This window comes from Furipterus horrens, unplaced genomic scaffold (assembly GCF_987537825.1).
Source record: "Furipterus horrens unplaced genomic scaffold, mFurHor1.1.pri manual_scaffold_4, whole genome shotgun sequence".
NCBI lineage: Eukaryota > Metazoa > Chordata > Mammalia > Chiroptera > Furipteridae > Furipterus > Furipterus horrens.
The window spans coordinates 152,538,708-152,559,285 of NW_028327174.1; the positions used below are offsets into that span (position 1 = coordinate 152,538,708).

At 37.3% G+C, this 20,578-nt stretch overlaps 1 long non-coding RNA gene across 1 annotated transcript in view; it reads left to right on the plus strand.

Annotated features, from left to right (window-relative positions):
• The window catches only part of LOC150013087 (uncharacterized), a 175,641-nt gene extending 161,777 nt beyond the window's left edge, over positions 1–13,864 (plus strand). The window contains exon 5 of the long non-coding RNA XR_016510798.1: positions 13,818–13,864. This is a non-coding gene — a long non-coding RNA (uncharacterized LOC150013087). The remainder of the gene's footprint in view (positions 1–13,817) is intronic.
• The last annotated feature ends 6,714 nt before the right edge of the window (positions 13,865–20,578 follow it).

The following is a 20,578-nucleotide window of genomic DNA, read 5'->3' on the forward strand; positions in this document are numbered from 1 at the left end:
CCTGAATACTTTAGTGTATATTTTCTACGAACAAGAAGTATTAGATTATCAAAATATAACTATCAATACTGGGAAATAAACATTGATAGCTATATTACTATCATCTAATCTTTAGATTCCATTCAAGCTCTGCCAAATGTCACGGCCACATCCCAATAACATCTAGGTTATAATTAGATGTTGTCCACAAAACAATTATACACAAATATAAGATTATTCATAATAGTCAAAAATTGAGGCAACCATAATGTCTATCAAACTCTTGAATAGGTCAGTGAAATATGGCATCTTTATACAGTGGAATATTATTCAGCCAAAAAAAAAAAGGATGAAGTATTGATTTATGTTAAAACATGGATAAACCTTGAAAACATTATGCTAAGTGAAATAAGCCAGTCACACAAAAGATGATATATGTATGATTCTATTTATATTAAAGGCCCAGAATAGGCAAATTCACAGAATGAAAATATTAATAGATTAGTTTTATCTAGGGATTGGTGGTTGTTGGTAGAGGGAATGGAGAGTGACTTATTGGGTATAAAGTTTCTTTTTAGGGTTATGAAAATGTTCTAAATTTTGTGTATATATATGTGTGTGTGTGTGTGTGTGTGTATGTGTGAATATAGTATTATTTATTTGTTTTATTATGAGTTTTGAGTGTGCAACATTATTATTTGGTATCTGCATATACTACATTATATATTTGTCTTTTTCCATCTGACTTATTTTCACTTACCATAATATCCTCAAAGTTAATCCATGTTGTTGCAAGTGGCAGGATTTTACCTTTTTATGGCTAAGTAGTATTCCATTGTGTGTTTATATATAAACCAAATTATTTTTATACATCAATTGATGAAAATTCAGGTTGTTTCCATATCTGACTATTGTAAATAATGCTGCAATGCACATAGGTATGCATTATGTCTTTTTGAATAGTGTCTTTTGTATTCTTTGAATAAATGTCCAGAAGTAGAATAGCTGGATGATATGGTAGTTCTAGTCTTAATTTTTTGAGGGATTTCCATACTGTTTTTCATAGTGGCCTTACTAATTTATAACCCCATCAAGAGTGTACAAGAGTTCTTTTTTTTTTTTTTTCCACATACTCTCCAGCACTCATTATATCCTGTCTTTTTGATGATTGCCATTCTTATAGGTGTAAGGTGATAGCTCATTGTGGCTTTAATTTGCATTTCTCTAATAATTAGTGATGTTGAACATCTTTTCATGTTCCTGTTTGCCATCTGTATGTCTTCTTTGGAAAAATGCTTATTCTATCCTCTTCCCATTTTTTGATTGGGCTGTTTTTGTTCTTGGTATATGTCCTTTATATATATATATATATAATATTAACTCCTATAAAATGCATGATTTGCAAATATCTTTTCCCATTTAGTGGATGTCTTTTCATCTTGTTAATGGTTTCCTATGCTGTACAGATATTTTTTAGTTTGATGTTGTTCCATTCATTTGTTTTTTCTTTTGTTTCCCTTGACATTGAAGTTGAGTTCACAAAAACATTGCGAAAACTGATGTCCAGAAGCTTAGACTTATGTTTTCCTTTATGTATTTTACAGTTTCAGGTTTTACATTGAAGTCTTTAATCCATTTTGAGTTAATTTTTGTATATGGTGTAAGATAGTGGTTCAGCTTCATTCTCTTCCATGTGACTGTCCAGTTTTCCCACCATTGAAGAGAGTTTCCTTTCTCCATTGTATGTTCTTCACTTTTTTCCCCCCATAAAGTAGTTGTCCATATATGCGTGGATTTGTTTCTGGGCTATCAATTCTGTTTCATTGATCAAATATCTGTTTTTCTGCCAGTACCATGCTATACTGGTATTTAATACTATAGTTTGAAATCAGGAAGTGTGATTCCTCTGGCTTTGTTCATTTTTCTCAGAATCTCTTTGAGTATTCGTGGTTTATTTGTAGTACCCCACAAATTTTAGGATTATTTGTTCTGTTTCTGTGAAAAATGCCCTTGGGATTTTGATAGGGATTGTATTGAATCTGTAGATTGCTTTAGGTAGTGTGGACATTTTAATAATTTAATTTAATAGTATTATAATACATTTCAAACCCATGAGCATAGAATATCTTTTTATTTCTTTGTGTCTTTTGTAATTTCTTTCTATAATTTTCTGTTTTATAATTTTCAGTGTATCAGTGGTCTTCTACATCCTTCATAAAACTTATTCCCAGGTTTAAAAGGTGTTAAAATTAAATGGTGATCATAGTTGCACTACTTTGTGGATTTACTAACAACATTGATTTGTATACTTTGAAAGGGTAAAGTTTATGAGATATGAATTACATCTCAAAGATGTTATTTAAAATTTTTACCCATCATGTCTATTTAGTCTCCTTCATTATGGAGCAATTGTTCAGTCTTTTCTTGGCTTTTCTTGACATTTTTGAAAATTACACAACAGTTCTTTTGTAGATTGTCCCTCAGTTTTAGTTTGTATGATCTTTCTTTGTGATTACATTCAGGTTATGCATTTTGGCCAGAAATATTACAGAAAGGATACTATGTTCTTATTATTGTATGTTATCAAGTGGTACATGACTTTGATTTTTCCCATTACCAGTGATGCTCAATTTGGTAATTTGATTAAGGTGTTATATGTCAGGTTTCTCTCCTATAAATTATCTTTTTCCTTTTAAATAGTTTTATTTTGTGAAAAGTTTCTTTGAAAATATATAAATATCCAATTCTTTATCAAACATTCCTTCATATCAGTATGAATCCACATTTTCATATTTAAGTTGCCGTGTTATGATCTGTTACTAAGATTTCTATTTTGATGTCAAATTATCCCAGATTTAAACAGTGGGAACACCTTCAAACTGCTTATATGTTCTTTTCGTATGTCCCCTTCATTCTTTGACTGCTTCCTTACCCTTTGGTATAAGAAGATGCTCCAGTTTTATCTTTATTTTTCCTTTCCCAGACCTAGAACAGGACATTTTTCAAAGAAGCCTGGTTTCCCTTAGTGAATAATGATATTTAGAGACCACAATTTGATCTCTAAGGACCACAATTTGATCTCTAAGTTAGGTTCACTGCTCTTTGGATGTCTCTGCTCCCAAGTCCCTCTCAGTGGAGTGCGCAAGAGAGTATATGTATGATTGTGTGTATATGCATACACATTTATGCCTATGATTTTCTACATTATCTGTTGGTATATCAAGTCACCCATCCATCTATTGAAAACCATCAGTTTGTAGGGATACTTTTACTTCAATCCAACCGCTTTGGCTTATCCTAGATTTCTCCCTTTCCATATTTGTAATTCCCTTCTCTGAGAGTAAGAAACCTAATTTTTATTATCCTTAAAATAGTTACCTTTATGATCAAATTGTTGTGTAAAACCAGTCTTCCATTTACAACCACTGCCCTCTCCCTGTGTATGCCCTTCTCACACAACTCCTCTTCTAACACACCCCCACTTCTTCTTGGACTTAGCTAATGGGCTTGGACTGAATTTTTCAAGAAGGGATTAGGAATATGAGGAGAAGGAGAATAATTATACTAATAGGTTTTTTCTAATATTGAGTAATCCTTGAACTTTGGCAATGTGCCCTGCTTTGATTTTTCTACTCTTTCATTTAAGATTTCTTGATAAGTTAATTTATTTTGATGACCTGACAAAGCTTTAGAATGCTAGAAATTTTCTTAGACATTCACTTAATTTTATTCTCTTTGATTTCTATAGGCAAAATACCAGGTTTTATCTCAGCTTCTTTACAGTTTGCTAGTGCATACCTTTGGTTTTGGAAATGCTACCACATGATGACTATATTTTCAGTGATGGAAATTTTTGCTGTGTCTCAAAAGCAAGGAATCACTTCCCAGTGGTGATATATAAGTCTCACAATAAGCTCTACTATTATTTATAATACCCTAATGAGTTTTTTTTTCATAAAAACAGAACATAGATTGCTAAAATTTCCTGGAATTTCAAAAAAAAAAAAAAAAAAGGAAAGCAAAAAGTTCACCTAAATGCCTATTTGTCAGTTCAGCATGGAAAGGGACCAGCCTTAAAGAATAATTGGTGAATCCACCAGTACCAATACTATTATCCTTCATCTTCATAACCAGACTGACCCAAAAGAACTTCTTGGAGCACACAAGAAGGTTAATTGAAAAGATAGATTTGCTTTGGAAAGCATTTGCATTTTAAGCAGAGTTGGAATTTGGGGATGTGCCATGTAGATATCTATCATTCTACAAATCATAGTTATTGTCAGTGACCTAAAATCCAAAGCAGGCATTAAGATTACATAATGTCCATAGTTTTGTTTTTCAGGACTGCCTTTGTCCTTCACCCAATTATTATCATTGCCTTGGTTTTTTTAGGTCTAAAATGCATAAGTTGCTTAAATATTTTAGGGGGTGGGGTAGTGTTTAAATTTGGAGGCATCCATCTTACAGGTATGATTTTCTTCCTCTGACAGAAAACAAATCCTTAATTCTTTATATATTTTATTATTCACACCTTTTCCCCATATACCATCAACCCTCCCACCATGTCTGTTTAAATAAGATATTGTTTATTATGCATGTAGATTCCTCCAAAAAATCTATATATGCCCATGTGTACTCATGCATATGTGTACACACACATATAACCACATGTACTTCTGTATATGTTCTTTAATTTTCTTGACTTAGTCCCTCCTGAAAAAGTACTTGAATATGACAAAAGCTAATATAAAAGATGATACTTTTTGGCTATGAGGTTTAAATTTATTTTAACATAATCACTTGACCTTAGGGGAATTGTGCCACTGTGTGAATTGCATGCTTTAACTATGTCATCGTCTCTGATAACGAACATAGAGGGTAATTTAATTACCTAAAGAAATGCCTGAAAACAAAGACTAATAGAATTTGTATGTCAAAAGCATGTTCATTCACACACTGGTAGGTCACATTTGTTTCAGAAGTGCATCAACTGGAATATTATTTAAGCCTATGATTAGAGCATTGATTCATTCATTCAACAAATATATATTTATTGAGAGCCTTCCATGTCTGGATACTATCCTGGTTGTATTAATCAAAGACAAACACGATTCTTGCTAGTAAAGTTAAAAACTGGTTTTGCAGAAACAAAAGCCTTGATTTTTAGTATTTTCCATTTTCCATTGTGTAAATACTCCCACATTAGTAAATTTTAAACTATGCAGGTACTGCATTGCCTGGCACATGGAAAGAGATAAAAAAATAAAGTGGAAACCATCATCATCATCTTCATATCCTCATCATAATTATTACAAACAGGCTTGCTTTAAGAACACACTGAAAAGAAACTCACAACCTATAGTGGAATTTGCCTGTGATATGTATTTAGGGGTGTGTATATATAAAGGTGCAGGAAAGCTGAGAAGGGTCTGAAAGGATACACTAGACTTGGTATAGTTACCTTAGAAGGATGGGAAATTGAGGGAAAGTTAGGCAACAAAGTAAGATTTTTCTTTTTCTTTTACTAAAAACCTGTGAAGTTTTAATTTTCATGAGTATCTATTAAGCTTACAATTTTTGAAGAAAGAATTTGCGTTGTTCCAGTTGAACAAGCATAGCTCTCACACGACGCAGGTCCAACAGTGACCAAGCACTTAGAGGATAAAAGACAATTAGAGAGTCAGATACCAGAATATATGAATCGTTGTATATGATTATAAATGACTGTTAAGTTGTTTTCCTGGTGAAAAGTGACTTAAACTGTTGACAGAATACAAAACAGTATAAAGACACTTGATAAGTATTCCAGTAGCTGTAGAACATATCACTTCAAAGCAGTAGCTTAAGACTACGGCAATATTTATTTTGCTCACAGTTTTGAGAATTGGCTGGAGAGTGGTGGAGACATTTTTTATCTATCCTACTTGGCATCAGGTAAGGTGGCTAGAAGGCTGAAAAAGAGTGACTGGTGGTGAATACTGGCTGTTGACTGGGACCACCATGAGGCTGTGGCTGGAACACCTACATGTGGCCCTTCCATGTGGCTGCTTGTCTTGCCCACAACATGGTGGCTGGGTTGCAAAGGCAGGTATCCCAAGAGAAAGCCAGGTGGAAGCTGTATCAGCTTTTATGACCTGACCTTGTAATCACACAGCATCACTTTCTCTATATTCTTTTATTCGAGGTAGTCAGAATGCATTGCCCAGGTCCAAGAAGAGAAATAGACTATCTTTTTAAGGTAAAGTAGCAAGTTCTGCAGAATGTGTCAGACTAGAAATATTAACATGGCCGTTTTGGGAAAATACAACCTGGCATAGCAAGTTCTCTTCTTTTTGATTTGACATCATCTGCACCACGTATCTGTAGAGCAAATATGGAAAATTGGCCAGATCCTCTCAGCTGCCCAGCTGAATGTGAGTATTTCAACTTCACCTTTACTCCAAAACCATATTTGTGCATTGTGAAAGCTATAATTCTTATGAACTAAAATCAGAAGAATTGTAATAGTATAGAGTTATGTGTACTGTCAAGTTTATCTTAACCTAAAAAGGCAGATTGACAAATTACCTTTGCTTTGTATGACTCAGTATGTGTGAGTTTGATTATTATTTTCTCTAAGCTTACTTCTCAAGTGCAAAAAAATAAAAAATGAGATTCACAAAAATGAATGTTTTGCTATAATTTTAAATATTCCTCTTGAACGCACATCCATATCTCATTCAGCTGTTGGCCCTTCTGTTTTGTTGATGGTTTCCTTTGCTGTGCAGAAGCAGCTTTTTAGTTTGATGTAGCCCCATTTGTTCATCTATGCTTTGTTTCCCTTGCCTTTGGGAACAAATTCACAAAAGCACCACTCACTGATGTCCAGAAGCTTTAGCATCTATTTCCTTCCATGTATTTTATTGTTTCAGGTCTTACATTTAAGTCTTTAGTCCATTCATCTTGAACTAATTTTTGTGTATGGTGTAAAGTGGTGGGCCAGTTTTCCCAGCACTATTTATTAAAGAGACTTTTCTTTCTTCTTTTTATATTGTTGGCTACTTCATCGTAAATTAGTTGTCCATATTTCTGGGCTCTCAGTTCTGTTCCATTGGTCTGTCTTTTTTCCTGCCAGTACCATATTGTTTTGATCACTATATCTTTGTAGCATAGTTTGAAATCGGGGAGTATGCTACGTCCAGCTTTGTTCCTTTTTCTCAGAATTGCTTTGGCTCTTTAAGGTTTTTCATGGTTCCATACAAATTTTAGGTTTATTCTGTTTCTGTGAAAAAATGCCATTGGGATAGGGATTACACTCGGTCTGTAAAGTGCTTTAGGCAGTTCGACATATTAACAGTATTAATTCTTCCAATTCGTAAATACAGAATGTCTTGCTTTCAGAGTACAGGTCTTTCATTTCCTTTTTTAAGTTTATTCTTAAGTATTTTATTTTTGATGCAATTGTAAATGGGATAGTTTTCTTCATTTCATTTTCAGATAGTTTGTTATTAGTATATAGAAATGCAACCGATTTTTATACATTGATTTTTTACCCTGAAACTTTACTGTATTTGTTTACTATTTAAAGTAGTTTTTGGTGGAGTCTGTAGGGTTTTCTATGTATAAGATCATACAATCTGCAAATAGCCAGTTTTCTGTCCAATTTGGATGCCATTTAGTTGGTGCTAGAGAGAATCATTTTCCTTTTACTTAGAGATTAGGTTAAAAACTTTAGTATGTTAAAATCTAGGGGAAATTTTAAAGATGTCCAGCAGAACTTTGGCTAGGGGTCTCTGTCCTCTAGGAACCTTATTCTAGCTTTAGGTCTAGAGTTCTGCTCTGTAATCCCTCCATCTGATGATTGTGGGATGTTCTTAGACACTTTCTGCCCCATTACTTTGACCTTAAAATAGCAGCCTTTAAGCCAACTTAAGCGTTCTCGATGTCATAGATGGATAAGTTGCTTAATGCTCAGCAAAGTATAGAATTATTTGGGGTTCAGACTGATTGTAGTTTAAGCCTTGATTTTGCCACCTCTTAGATTTGAGGCTAGTCAAGTTGCTCAACATCTCTGAGCCTTATTTATTTATTCAAGTCATTGAAAAGATGATCAGAGTAAATGAGGTTTGCACATCTACAATGAGCTGGTTCTAGCCTGGATGCTGAGCACATATTGCTAAACAAAACAGACATAGTTCCTGCTCTGAAAGACCTCAGCTCCTGACAATTCACAAGAATGAATTACCAATTACAATGCAGAGGATCAGTTGTCTGATAGGGGTAGCCCAGGCTTGGTAATGGGGCACACTGTGCAGGCAGACCTTGATGAATTACATCAAAGCTGAGATATGAAGAATAGGAATATTCAGACAGCTAAGAGTAATGCTGCAGAGGTCTTGGCTACAAACAAACTCATTTCATAAATATTGTTACATATATCAGGTGCATAGGTTCAAGGCCATGACTGGCTGTGCGTTTGTACGTGACTAATGTTAGGCCATAACTTTTAAGCCATCAATTTGGTTATAGCTTTCATATGTAGGTACTCTTTGTAAGAGTAACCCCCAACTACCCCCTGAATTTGTGTCTTCTAAAAACAGGCCCCCCAAATCCAACTTATTTGCTTTTGGTGCAGATGGCACACTTACGTCTTATATACCAAAAAAAAAAGAAAAAAGAAAAAAACATAATTTTAGTTTCATATGTGCATTTCAATGATGCCATAAATTTAGATTTGCAAAAGCCTGATATAATAGAATATTTTTACCAAATGAAGTCACGACTTGATACTGTAGACCAAATGATTGGTACATTTAATGTGGCGAGGAGCACCAGAAGATGGTCTATGGTTATATTCTACACAATTATGAATATTGCAGGAATAAATGCTCAGACTATTCATATGCTGAAGAGCAATGTGAAAATAAGGCACAGAATATTTATTAGAAATCTTGTAACGCAGTTAGTGTCAGAACAAATAGGTGTTCAGAAATCTCTACAGGTGTGCATAAGCCTTTATGCCTGAAACTTCATCAATTTCAAACATAAATTGAAGGAAATTCTAACAACAACATAGATATGGCTCCCTCGACAAGCAGAAAAAGAAAAAGATGTGTTAGGTGCTATGCATCCAAAATGACTTGCTTATCAAAATATTTTTGCAAGAGTTGTGATGACTGTTCAAACATTTTGCAAAGCTAACTATTGAAAATTCTGATTAATTAAAGTTAGATATTTTTGGTTGTAGTTTTTAGCAATATCCATGTTTCCATTATTTGAAAAGAAATTTTTTTATGTTTTTATATTTCTTTAATAAGTTCTAAATTGTAACTGAAAATAAGAAATCATGTATTTTATTATATAAATATAATAAATGTAAATTTGCAGTGTTTTAAAATTTTTTTTCATGTTTCAGCACAGACTAGTAATGAAGGTATCTCTCAGGTACACATGAACTGCGCTGTTATTATATTTTATTTTATTTTTTTTACCATTACCTCTGCAGGGGTAACTAACTACAAGTGCCTTAACTTTTTCCCCAGTAAAATGGGGACACACCTCCCTGTGGGGTTATAGTGATTACTGGGGACACACCTCCCTGTGGGGTTATAGTGATATACAGAGATAATGAATATAAGGACACCAGAACTGTACTTGGCTGTTCATGTCTGAATCTTGAGACCACTAGCTTAGTGAGGCCAGGAAAGCTCTCTGGTTCACTTCTATCTTGAATACTTAGCTATTCCTCGTGTCTGGGGACCTTTGTCTTTTATCTTAGCCCCTGCAGCAGATGCCCTTGATGCCCTGCCATGCCCTTTATCCTTTACCTTTTCAGCTTGCAGCTGTCCAACTTTCATCCGCCAGTCTTCACATTTGTTTGCCTGAAGGTTTGGTCTGGCTACCAAGGCCCACTCAGCTCACACAGGAGGGAGGAAGGCTGGGAGTCAGGAGAATTAAACCCCACCCCAGGTGCTCTCAGCAGAGAGGGGTACAGTGGTGCATAATAAATATCGCAGCCCCTTGGTGGGATGACTCTTGAGACATGTACTCTAGTTATCCCATAGCAGTAACTCCATTGTTGGTCTCCCCTTCCTTATCTTACTTCCCTCACTTCCTACCAGTAATTTCTGCGATACTTCCAAATAAGCCATGTACAGTGAATCCTTGTCTCAAGGTCTGCTCAAAGAGAATGTCCACTCAGCATCCAAATCCCTCTCCTACATATAGGGAATTCTGTTACCTATAAAGAGCATATCTCCCATGCTAGGAACTGAAAATGTCAGATGCATGTACAGCCAGGGGTGGGCACATGACCTTGGCTTTGTCAATCAGATGCACTCATTCTGCTTTCTAAAGTGGAAACTAATGCACCCCTATGTTCATTGCAGCACTGTTTACAATAGCTAAGTGCTGGAAACAACCTAAGTGCCCATCTGTAGATGAGTGGATCAAAAAACTGTGGTACATTTACACAATGGAATACTATGTAGCAGAAAGAAAGAAGGAACTCCTGCCATTTGCAACAACATGGATGGAACTAGAGAGAATTATGCTTAGTGACATAAGCCAGGCAAAGAAAGAAAAATACCATATGATATCACCTAATACAGGAAACTAAAGAACAACACAAACAAAGGAACTAAATAGGACAAAGAGCAGAATAGCAGTCAATAGGGGAGAGGGGAGAGGGAGAGAAGGGGGATAAGTAAGGGAAGGGTTTAATTAAAGAGCCTGTATGAAAGACTCATGGACATGGACAACGGGGAGGGATATGATTGCGGGAGAGGGGGTGGGTTGGGTGGGGGAGAGAAATTAGGGAAAAAGGGGACAACTGTAACTGAAAAACCAAAATAAAAAAATAATTAAAAAAAAAAAATAAAGTGTAAACTAATGTCATGAAGAAGTAGGAAATGCCCAGAATTGATTCTGTGGACAGATGTACAGACAACAACTTGAATGGTAACTGTCAGCATCTAGTGTTGGTGGCACATGTGGTGCAGCCAAGACCTCAGTATGGCTTCACCCAAACAGTGGACTTGGAGGGTTCTGAGCCCTGCTCATTCCTTTGTGGTCTCAGACCATGGTTCTTTGGTCCTGTCAGAGAGTCTTTGCTTTCTCCAAAATCTTTCTAATAAATTTCTTTCCTGCCATTGTCAAGGTTGGTTTATATAGCCCGTCACTAAGGATGCTGTCTGTCTATGTCAGTCAGGATAGAGCCAGGAAAACGGGCTCTAGGTCTTTGTGAAAGATGGGATATAATAAAGATAACTGGTTAAAAAGGGATGGAAAAGCTGGACAGCCAAATGGAGAGCAATGAGGCACCCCACAGACCAGAAACAGCTAGAAGCGGCCATTGCCCCTAGGGCTGGAGGAATGGTGGAGGAAGGGAGCCCACTGTCTCTCAGGAGCTACAGCCACAGGCTTCCTGGACAGGTGACCAGTGGGATCCAGGACCTGAACGTCCATGGGGAGGGTGGGATGGAGAGGAAAATCTGGCTGCCTTATTTTAGCTATCCTCCAATGTTATACCAATATCTCTCATAAATTGTAAGTAACCAGAAGCTAGAGAGCCTATATCACAGAACAGAACAGAACAGAACAGAACAGGGGACAGGGCCAGAAACAAACCTGAGAGTCAATGAGCAGTTGACATGCACATATAATAAGAGCTCAAATACTTTCTGGCTGAATGAATGAAGAGAATAAGCAAGGAGAGGGTTGGGATTGGAACTTTGCATTATACCAACTCTAAAAGGGGACTAAGAGGAGTCTCCCTAAAGAGAAGTCATCGGAGAGATAGGAGGAAACGAAGCAAGGGTAGTGTCCTGGATGGCAACGCTCTAAAGCAATCACATCCACCAGACTCTTCACTGGATTTCCACCAAATAGACCTCCAAATTACACATTGCATCTGGACAGGAGACTCAGTGCTCACCCACGAGCTCTGAGCATCATAGTTTCTAATCCAGGCTATCCCCCTAGGTAGCTTGGGTTATTAAGCGAGGATAACACTGCTTGCCAACTTTCACTGAGCAGGGTGAGAAGCAATGAATAGTGAAGATTTTAAATACTTGGCAAAATAGAGAAATGTGCCACAGCAGAAATCTTAATTGATAAACTAGGGACCAGTGCATTCACACTCACAGTTTGAATTTATGGGACTGCCTTCCATGACTTCCATGACTAAATGGAACGTGATGGCTTTGTTAGTGGCAGTGCTGCCTTAAGCATAAGAGAAAACAAAGGTCTGCGTTTGGGTTTGTGAGCAGGAGCATGGTAGAGTGAAAAATTGTAGATTCAGAAGGACCTCATTTTCATCTCAGCTCTGCTGCTCATTACCCTTGTGGTTTTAGATATATTTCAAATTAATTGAGCTTTAGTTTCTTCCTATTTAAAATTGGTATAATAATTCTTGGCTTCAAATTATGATCATTTTTATCATTATGTGGGCAACGCTTCTAGCTCAATGCCCAGCGCAGAATGGGTACTTGATAAATATTTTTTCCTCAGTCTCCCTTCTTTTTACCATAGCTCTAACCTGGCCAGGTGGTAAGGGTGGGATGGGGGCGGGGGGGTTGTGGTGGTGTGAAAGTAAACTGAAATACTTTCCAGAAAAAATGGCTATCTGGCATGAATGAACTGGTTTTATAGAGAAATGTCTAAAGGCTTTAAAACCCCAAACTCTGTGCTTCTGCTTATTGTTGTAGGCACCAAAGTCCACAGGCATTATAAATCCAAGGCCATTACTCAGAACTTCAGAGATTCTTAAAATAAATTAATCTGCACTTACTTTGTTTCTTTAAAAATTCTCACTTCCCACAGCTGTCATAAATGCCTATCCATTTCTTTTGTATGGGATTTCATTCTCAGGTGGCATCTTAGTGTTTTTGTGACCTGAGCAGGGGAGTCCCTGTGACATGATCACACTGTTTCTTCCTGACGCAGCCTGAAATAGGATTGCCTGGAGGCCCATCACAAAGAGGCAGGGCCTCTGCTCCGGGTCAGCAGCAGCAAGGAGTGTTGCCAAGCTACGATACAAAACACGAGACCCCCTGCTCCTCCCACTGGGTTTCTGGAGCAGCTGTCTCCAGCTCAGCTGTTGAAATTTCAGTTCCTTTACCAAAATCCAAACACATCTGTCCTGCACACAGGAAAATGCCTAATAAAATGACTTCCTCCATGTGGACTAGCCTTGTGGTTTTGTTAAGCCCTTAAAGACAGTGTGGGGGCTGACACCATGAAGGAGCCTTCCAGGGATAGCGCAGAGCTGGGTCACTGAGGTGTAGAAAAGTGCCTGGCCGGTGTGACACCTGAGAGCAGCCATCAGGGTCTTCACAGCTTGACTTGGCTTTGAAACATCATGTGTAGCTCAAACAAAATCAGGTCTCACTTAGGCTTTATCCATGAGTGGACAATCTGTACACCCCTCCAATAGCCCTTTTAGAACCAACACTATTTTTAGCACCTTAGGTACCGTGCCCTATTTACTTCTTAGAACCACTCAGTGAGGTAGGCACGTTATGAGCCACATTTTATTGATGGGACATGTGAAGCACAGAGAGGCTAACTGACTCAGATAAGATCTTATGAGGCAGAACCAGGATTTGAACTCAGGCAGTATGGCATCTACATTCCCAAACTCAAGTAATGTAACCTTTAATAGAACTTTCTACACATGTAAATCTACCAGGTGGTCAGGCCCTGTCCCCTAGTTTCATCTGGATTGCTTGTTTTCTACCCAGTTGTCAAACTAACTTATTTTCACTGTTATCCAGGGAATTGCCGTCATCTCCCTCCTGTGTTGATACCTTGTTTTCTGAATATTGGTTTTTCTTTCTTGATTTGCCTCATTACTTTAGATGGAGCCATCCTTTAGAAGACTCCTTGAGAAAAAGGTACATAGGAGGTAAATACTTTTTAGATCGCAAATGTCATAAACTGTTTGTATCCTATATTGTTAGCACTGGGTATGGTATTCACTGCCATTGATTCTTGATCATTTGTATGGGACCTGTTTTTCTCCCCCCTTTCTTGAAACTTTTACCATCTTCCCTGTGTTCTGAATGTTTACGACCATGGTGGATTTTTTTCTCATTCATTGTGCTGGGTTCTCAGTAGGCTGTTTCATCTGGACATTTGTGTTTCTCAGGTACAGAAAATCATCTCATTATATTTCTCTTGGCATTTTTTTCTCTTTTGTACTCTTGTTTGTAGAATGTTGGGCCTCCTTGTTTCATCTCTTTTCTCTCCAGTTTTTTCAAAAAAGAATTTGAGGTATTCTCTTAGCTTTGTTTTCTAAATCTTTTGCAAATATATAAATTAATAAAACATATATGTAATAGATAATAATTTATAATCTATATATAAATTACAAATATATATAATTTTACCTATCATATTTAAATTTTTAAGAACCGTTTCTTACCCTAACAATAATCTTTGCTTATTCTTTTTCCTTTTTCTTAATGGTACTTGACTTTGTTTTAAGGATAAATAGCTTATCTTATTCTCTCTGTGGTCATTAAATATAGTTTCACTAAGATGTTCTTTTTAGTATGTAATCTTTTGAGTTTCCTTTCTTGTTCTGGTGTCTCTTTTGTGTTAGAGACTTCCTTCAAATGTCAAATAATCCTTGGCTTTCTGTTCATATTTTAAAGTGAGGTTAAAAATTGCTGATTGGAAGCTGTATGTGCTTGGACTCGGTTTCTCAACTGTAAAGTGCACTATAGAATAATTGGGTGATGAGTTGGCTTTTTATTGGTAGATTTCTAAATGTCAGTACCCACAGGTACATGAGCTATTTACTAGTGTAAGACTTTATTAAAGTTTTGTGAAGGTAAGTTACATTATAACAGCATAAACAACTTAAAATTCAATGTGAGGTATGTGGATTCCTAAAACTCTTTCTGCTATTTCAATAACTTGAACTCCACCCCCCCTGCCATATTGCTTAGCACTGTCTTATCCCCAGTACTTACTCATTTTAACATAGAACTGTTTGTTTCATGCTAACCCATGTATTGGAGAAATCTTTCTACCCCCTAGTTAGCATTACAAACTATTTTCCTAAATGAATATAGTTCTTTCAAAAAGAATTATTATTCAGTTAGTCCCATATACCCAAACATCAATAGTTAAGTTAAAAACTCTAATAGTTATATGATAGCTATTGACTTCTGGACTGGTGCCAACTTACTTAAATATAATGTTTTCTTTCTTCATCATGTGTAATTATTGCATATAGATGCATTCTACTCCTTAAGATAATTACATTTATCTTGAACTACACCAATCTCCTTGTTTTAGTGACTCTGCTAAAAACCATGTTTATTTATCCTCTTGATGAATATTCTTGAGATTTTCTACATATTGGAATAGTCACACCAGAAAATCCTGTCTACTGACTTCCAATTTAACTTTCTAGAACCCCTTAGCAAATTTACTGTTAAGGGCTCCTCCCCAGTCCTAAGTGCTATAAAACCATGGTAGTTGTAGATATAGCAGAATCCTTAGCATGATTTCCTTTATGTGGAACCAAATACTTGATTTGCTGGTCTTATCTTACTAGACCTCCTAGGAACATTTGACAGGCTGGATTGCCCTCTTCGTATCACATTCTTCTGATTTTGTTGCAATCTCTTATCACATTGGTCACTCTTTTCTTTTCTCTTTTTTGTTAGATCCATCTTTTCAACTTGACCTCTGATGTGAGTGTGCTTCAGGATCTTATAGTTACCTCTTCTCTTCAGGTCAGTCAGTGCATACACTGATGACTCAGTCTTTAACTGTGTTGTATCCCCAGGACTCCTGACTTTAGTTCCTACTTGACATCTTCACATAGATGTTTCATAGACATCTGATGCTTAGCATTTCCAGCACAGAACTCCCGAGTCACTGCTATTTGCACACACTCTAACTACCCCTCAGATACATCTTTCTTCTCATTTTGTAAAATAGCACCAACATCCAGCCGCTTACTCAAGCCCAAAATATGACAGTTACTCTTGTTTCTTCTCTTTCACTTAGCCCATTTATCTACAAACACTATTGATTTTACTCCAGCAAATACTTTGAACCTGTCCAATTTTCTGTGTTCCTGTGATTCTTACCTTAGAGACATAATAATGTTTCTTCTGGACTACTGCAATAGATTCTTACCTAGTATCCTTGCTCCCATTCTGGCACATAGTAACCACAGTTTTAGAAGCACAAATCAGATTATGCCACTATTTAAAATCCTACAAAATTCTCTCTGACTTACAGAACCATACATGCTCTAGCTCTTGCCTACCATCCTTTCATTTTGTTCCTTAAAATACAAAGCTCATTCCCTCTCTAGAGTCTGTGTACTAGCTTTTCCTCTGCCTAGAGTGACCAACCCTTTTTCTCCTTCATGCAGAGTATAGTTTTTTTTCTTATCTAAAGTGTTACCTTCTCAAAGAGTCCTTTTCTGGGCACTCACCTAGAGTCATCCATCAGCCTATTTTAATTCTAATGGTAATACTTATCACTATCTGATAAACTGTTTACTTGTTTGTTTTTTTGTCTCTCTAACCTCAACCAGAATGTAAACTCCTTGAGAGCAGTGACCTTATCAATCTCATTCAACATAGTGTCATCAGTGTCTGGCTCTTAGAAAGCACTCAATGCCTGCTTTTTGAATGAATGGATTAATGGATGAAAGGTACTTTAGAAGCCATCTAGTCATTTTTTTTGAGGTGAGAAAACCAGAGAGGAAAGCAAGTTGCTAAAGATCATGTACATGGCAGGCTATCTGACCTGTTTTGAATGTGTTCATTGTTATAGTGACATCTAATCTAGTGACAACTTCTAAATTATACTGTTGGTTCCACCGGTTTGATCAATTCATTGTCTCACCTTAAGGTCTTATCAGCATTATCCAGTCTCAGGGTGCTGTGGATAGAAGCCAACTATATGTTGTATTGTGTCAGTTGCCAGTGACCGGTCATCTTTATCCTAGGGCAGTTAAATACGCTTTGTTCATAAACTTTGAGAACTAACCTTTTGGCTATTCTCTCCTCTTAACCCACAACAAACACCCACCTTTTTACCAACCTAGAAGCTTGATAGTGTTCATGCATAGGATAGAATTATAAGTCTATTTTGTTATTATTTTAGTGGCCCCATTTACAGGGTAATTATGGTTTGATGGAAAGAGCTTTTGTCTTGGGAAACCTGGCTTTTTATCTATTTACATTATGCAGAAGCTCTCAGATCTTAAGCAAGCTCTTAACATGCTAAGCCTCAATTTTGTTGCCTGCCCAGCTCTGTTCATTTTCTCTTGCTTTTTCTGCTTTTCCTCCTTTTCTGTTTAGAATAATAAATATGAAATTCAATTCACAGGGATTAAATGAACTCATTAACAATCCAGTTAGTTGGATTAAGTGAATTCATGAATAGGAACCATATGAAACATTTGCTAAGTGTAAAATAAGATATGAGATTTAATGTAAGAGATTGCTCACATTAATCAGTTCATAATGTAGTAAATATGCAACCATAAGTAATTGTGATTTTTAAAGTCACTGTTGTAGGTCAGACATTGAGAGCAACTGTCTTCTTATCCAGTATATTTTTATTTTAATTATCATTTTTAATAAAACTATTATGTTCACTGTAGCCAATCCAAATGATATAAAATGGAGATTGAAAGTATACCCTTATAACCTCAGACCCCACAAATGTAACCCCTAGACATAAGCAGTTAGTATTAGCTTGCTATGTTTTAAGTATATTTTATTGATTATGTTGTTACAGTTGTTTCAATATTGCTCCACTTTGCTTCCCTCTGCCCAGTATCTCCCTTCCCTCCAGCAATCCCACCCCACCCCTCCTTAGTTCGTGTCATGGGTTGTGCATCTAAGTTCTTTGGCTTCACCCTTTCCTATATTATTCTTAACGTCCTTTTGTCTATTTTGTACCAACCAATTAGGCTTCTTAGTCCCTGTACCATTTCCCCATTTTTCCCCCTCCCCCTTCCTAGCTGATAACCCTCCAAATGATCCCCATACCTATGATTCTGTTCCTACTCTGGTTTGCTTAGATATTTTTAGATTTAGCTGTTAATAGTTGTGAGTTTGTTGTCATTTTAGTGTTCATAGTTTTGATCTTTTTTTTCTTAAGTAAGTCCCTTTGACATTTCATATAATAATGGCTAGGTGATGATGAACTCCTTTAGCTTTACCTTGTCTGGGAAGCACTTCATCTGTCCTTCCTTTCTAAATGAGAGCTCTGCTGGATAGAGTAATCTTGGTTGTAGGTTGCTTTTCATTACATTGAATACTGCTTGCCAGTCCCTTCCTACCTGCAAAGTGTCCTCTGAGAAATCAGCTGATAGTCCTATAGGCAACCCCCTGTAGGCAACTCTCCGCCTCTCTCTTGCTGCCCCCAGGACTCTGTCTTTATCTTTCATCTTTAGCATCTCAGTCATGATGCATCCTGGTGTGGTCCCCTCTGGGTCCGGCTTGCCCAGGACCCTCCGTGCTTCCCATACTTGTATGTCCATCTCTTCCACAAAATTTGGGAAGTTTTCCTCAATTTTTTCAATTCTTGCTTCCTCATTCTGCACTGGTTGACTGTTTTTTTCTTCCTTATGTTCCAAATCATTGATTTGAACCCTGCTTTCCTTCCCTAGTATCAACTACTATTTCATTCACCATTGGTTTTGTGTGGATTTTCCTTCGTTTCACTTAGCATAGCCTTCACTTCTTCTCTTATGCTTTTGCTGTACTCAAGCATATCTGTCAAGCCTGTGAGCATCTTTATCACCAGTGGTTTGAATTCTGCATTCGTTAGGTTGTCTATCTCCTTGTCACTTCGTCCTTCCACTGGAACCTTAATCCATTCTCCCTTTTGGGCCATACTACTCTGTTTCCTCATTCTGACAGGCTCCTGTGTTTGTTTGCTTTTGTGTCCCAGGTAGAGCTGTCCCTCCTGTTACATTGTAAGGGGTGGAGCCTTAGGGATTCGTCAGTACAGGGTGACCTGTTTCACCACGTTGTGGCGCTGTATGTGGGGGAGGGGTCTGAGAGGGAACAATGCCGCCTGCCCAGCACTCACCCCTTTTCCAGGCACCTTTCTCACTTCTTCACTGGACTGGCGCCCTTCTAACTGCTGCCCTGGCCATCGTTCCCAGAGTGGGTGAGTCTGAGGATGTTCTAGGACCGTGGGGGCCCTTTAAACAAGCGGACTCTGTTGAGACCAGCAGTTTCTGCCTTCACCCCAACCCTCACTGCTCTGCACAGTCAGAAGTAATGAGGCTTGATTTTCCCTGGTGCTGGGACCATGAGCTGCGAGGTTGGGTGAGGAGCTGGGAATGCTCCCCAGGTGTCTCTCCTTATTTTTTAAAACATGTGACTGCACTTTCCACCGGCCCGCTGCTGCTGCTGCCACCACACCACATCTTCTCTGCCCCAGCTCTGCCCCTCCTATCTGTCTGGATGAATATTTCTTCTTTGTATCTTTGTTTGCCAGACTCCCATGTAGTTTGTTTTTCTGGAACTTCTGGTTGTTCCTAGTTTCGAGGTAGTTGTATTTCTTCTTAGTTGTGGAGGGAGACGCAGCATGTCTGTGTACACCTCCATCTTGGCTGGAAGTGGATCTAGCTTGCTATTTTTAATTAATAATAAAAATAGCAAACATAACATAATAGCAAACATAATAATAGTTTAGTACTTGACTGAGAATCTGGCATTGTTCTAAACACTATATAAATTCATTTTGATGCTCACAGTAACCCAGTAATTCTATTGCTCAAGTATGACTATTATCCTAATTTTGTATGTGAGCAAACTGAGGCACAGATTGGAAGCTGTGTGCCTAGTGTCACATAACAAGAAAAATACATTTGAGCACAGGCAATATGACACCAAAGTTCATGCTTTTAGTCATTATGAACAACATACTTAGCCACCTTGCCATATAACTATGTAGAGATCTGTATAATCTTAGGACCTACAGAGCATTCCATTGCATAGATGAGTCTTTTGTTTACTCTGAATAGATGAGAATTTTACTCTTGTCCAGATTTTTCATTACTATAAAGAAAGTGCAAAAAATGGAAAATTAAGCTACCATAGACAACCTAGTGCTTTCGCCTGAGTGTGGGTATAGTATACATTTCTGGAGGTGGAGAGCTGAAACACAGGACACGTACACTAAGCCTTGAGTGATAAACTAAACTGCCTTCCACACAAATAGTCAAGTTTCACCTGGAGTTTACAGACCACAAGAATCGCTGAGAGGGCCTATTATTTCTATATGTTTTTGTGTGTATGTTTTAATCTAATTTTTTAAAAATCTGATTGCTCTGTTGTTTGATGAGGAATTTTACCACATGGCAAACACAGTGTTTTAGGAATGTGCCTCATCTCTGTGAGGTGATGTGTCTGCGCCTGGGCATGGGCTGAGACGATCTGGCAGTCTCTCTGCTTGTGCTGCCTGCTACCCTGGGATGCTGGAAGAATTTACTGTGAAGCTGTTCTCCTTGACTCAGACTGAGATATTTATTGGCTCTTAAAGATTTATCCAAGCAGAACCTCTAAACCAATATACAGTTTCACTCATTTGTGCTCCAGGGAGAGAGAATGATGAGAACTGT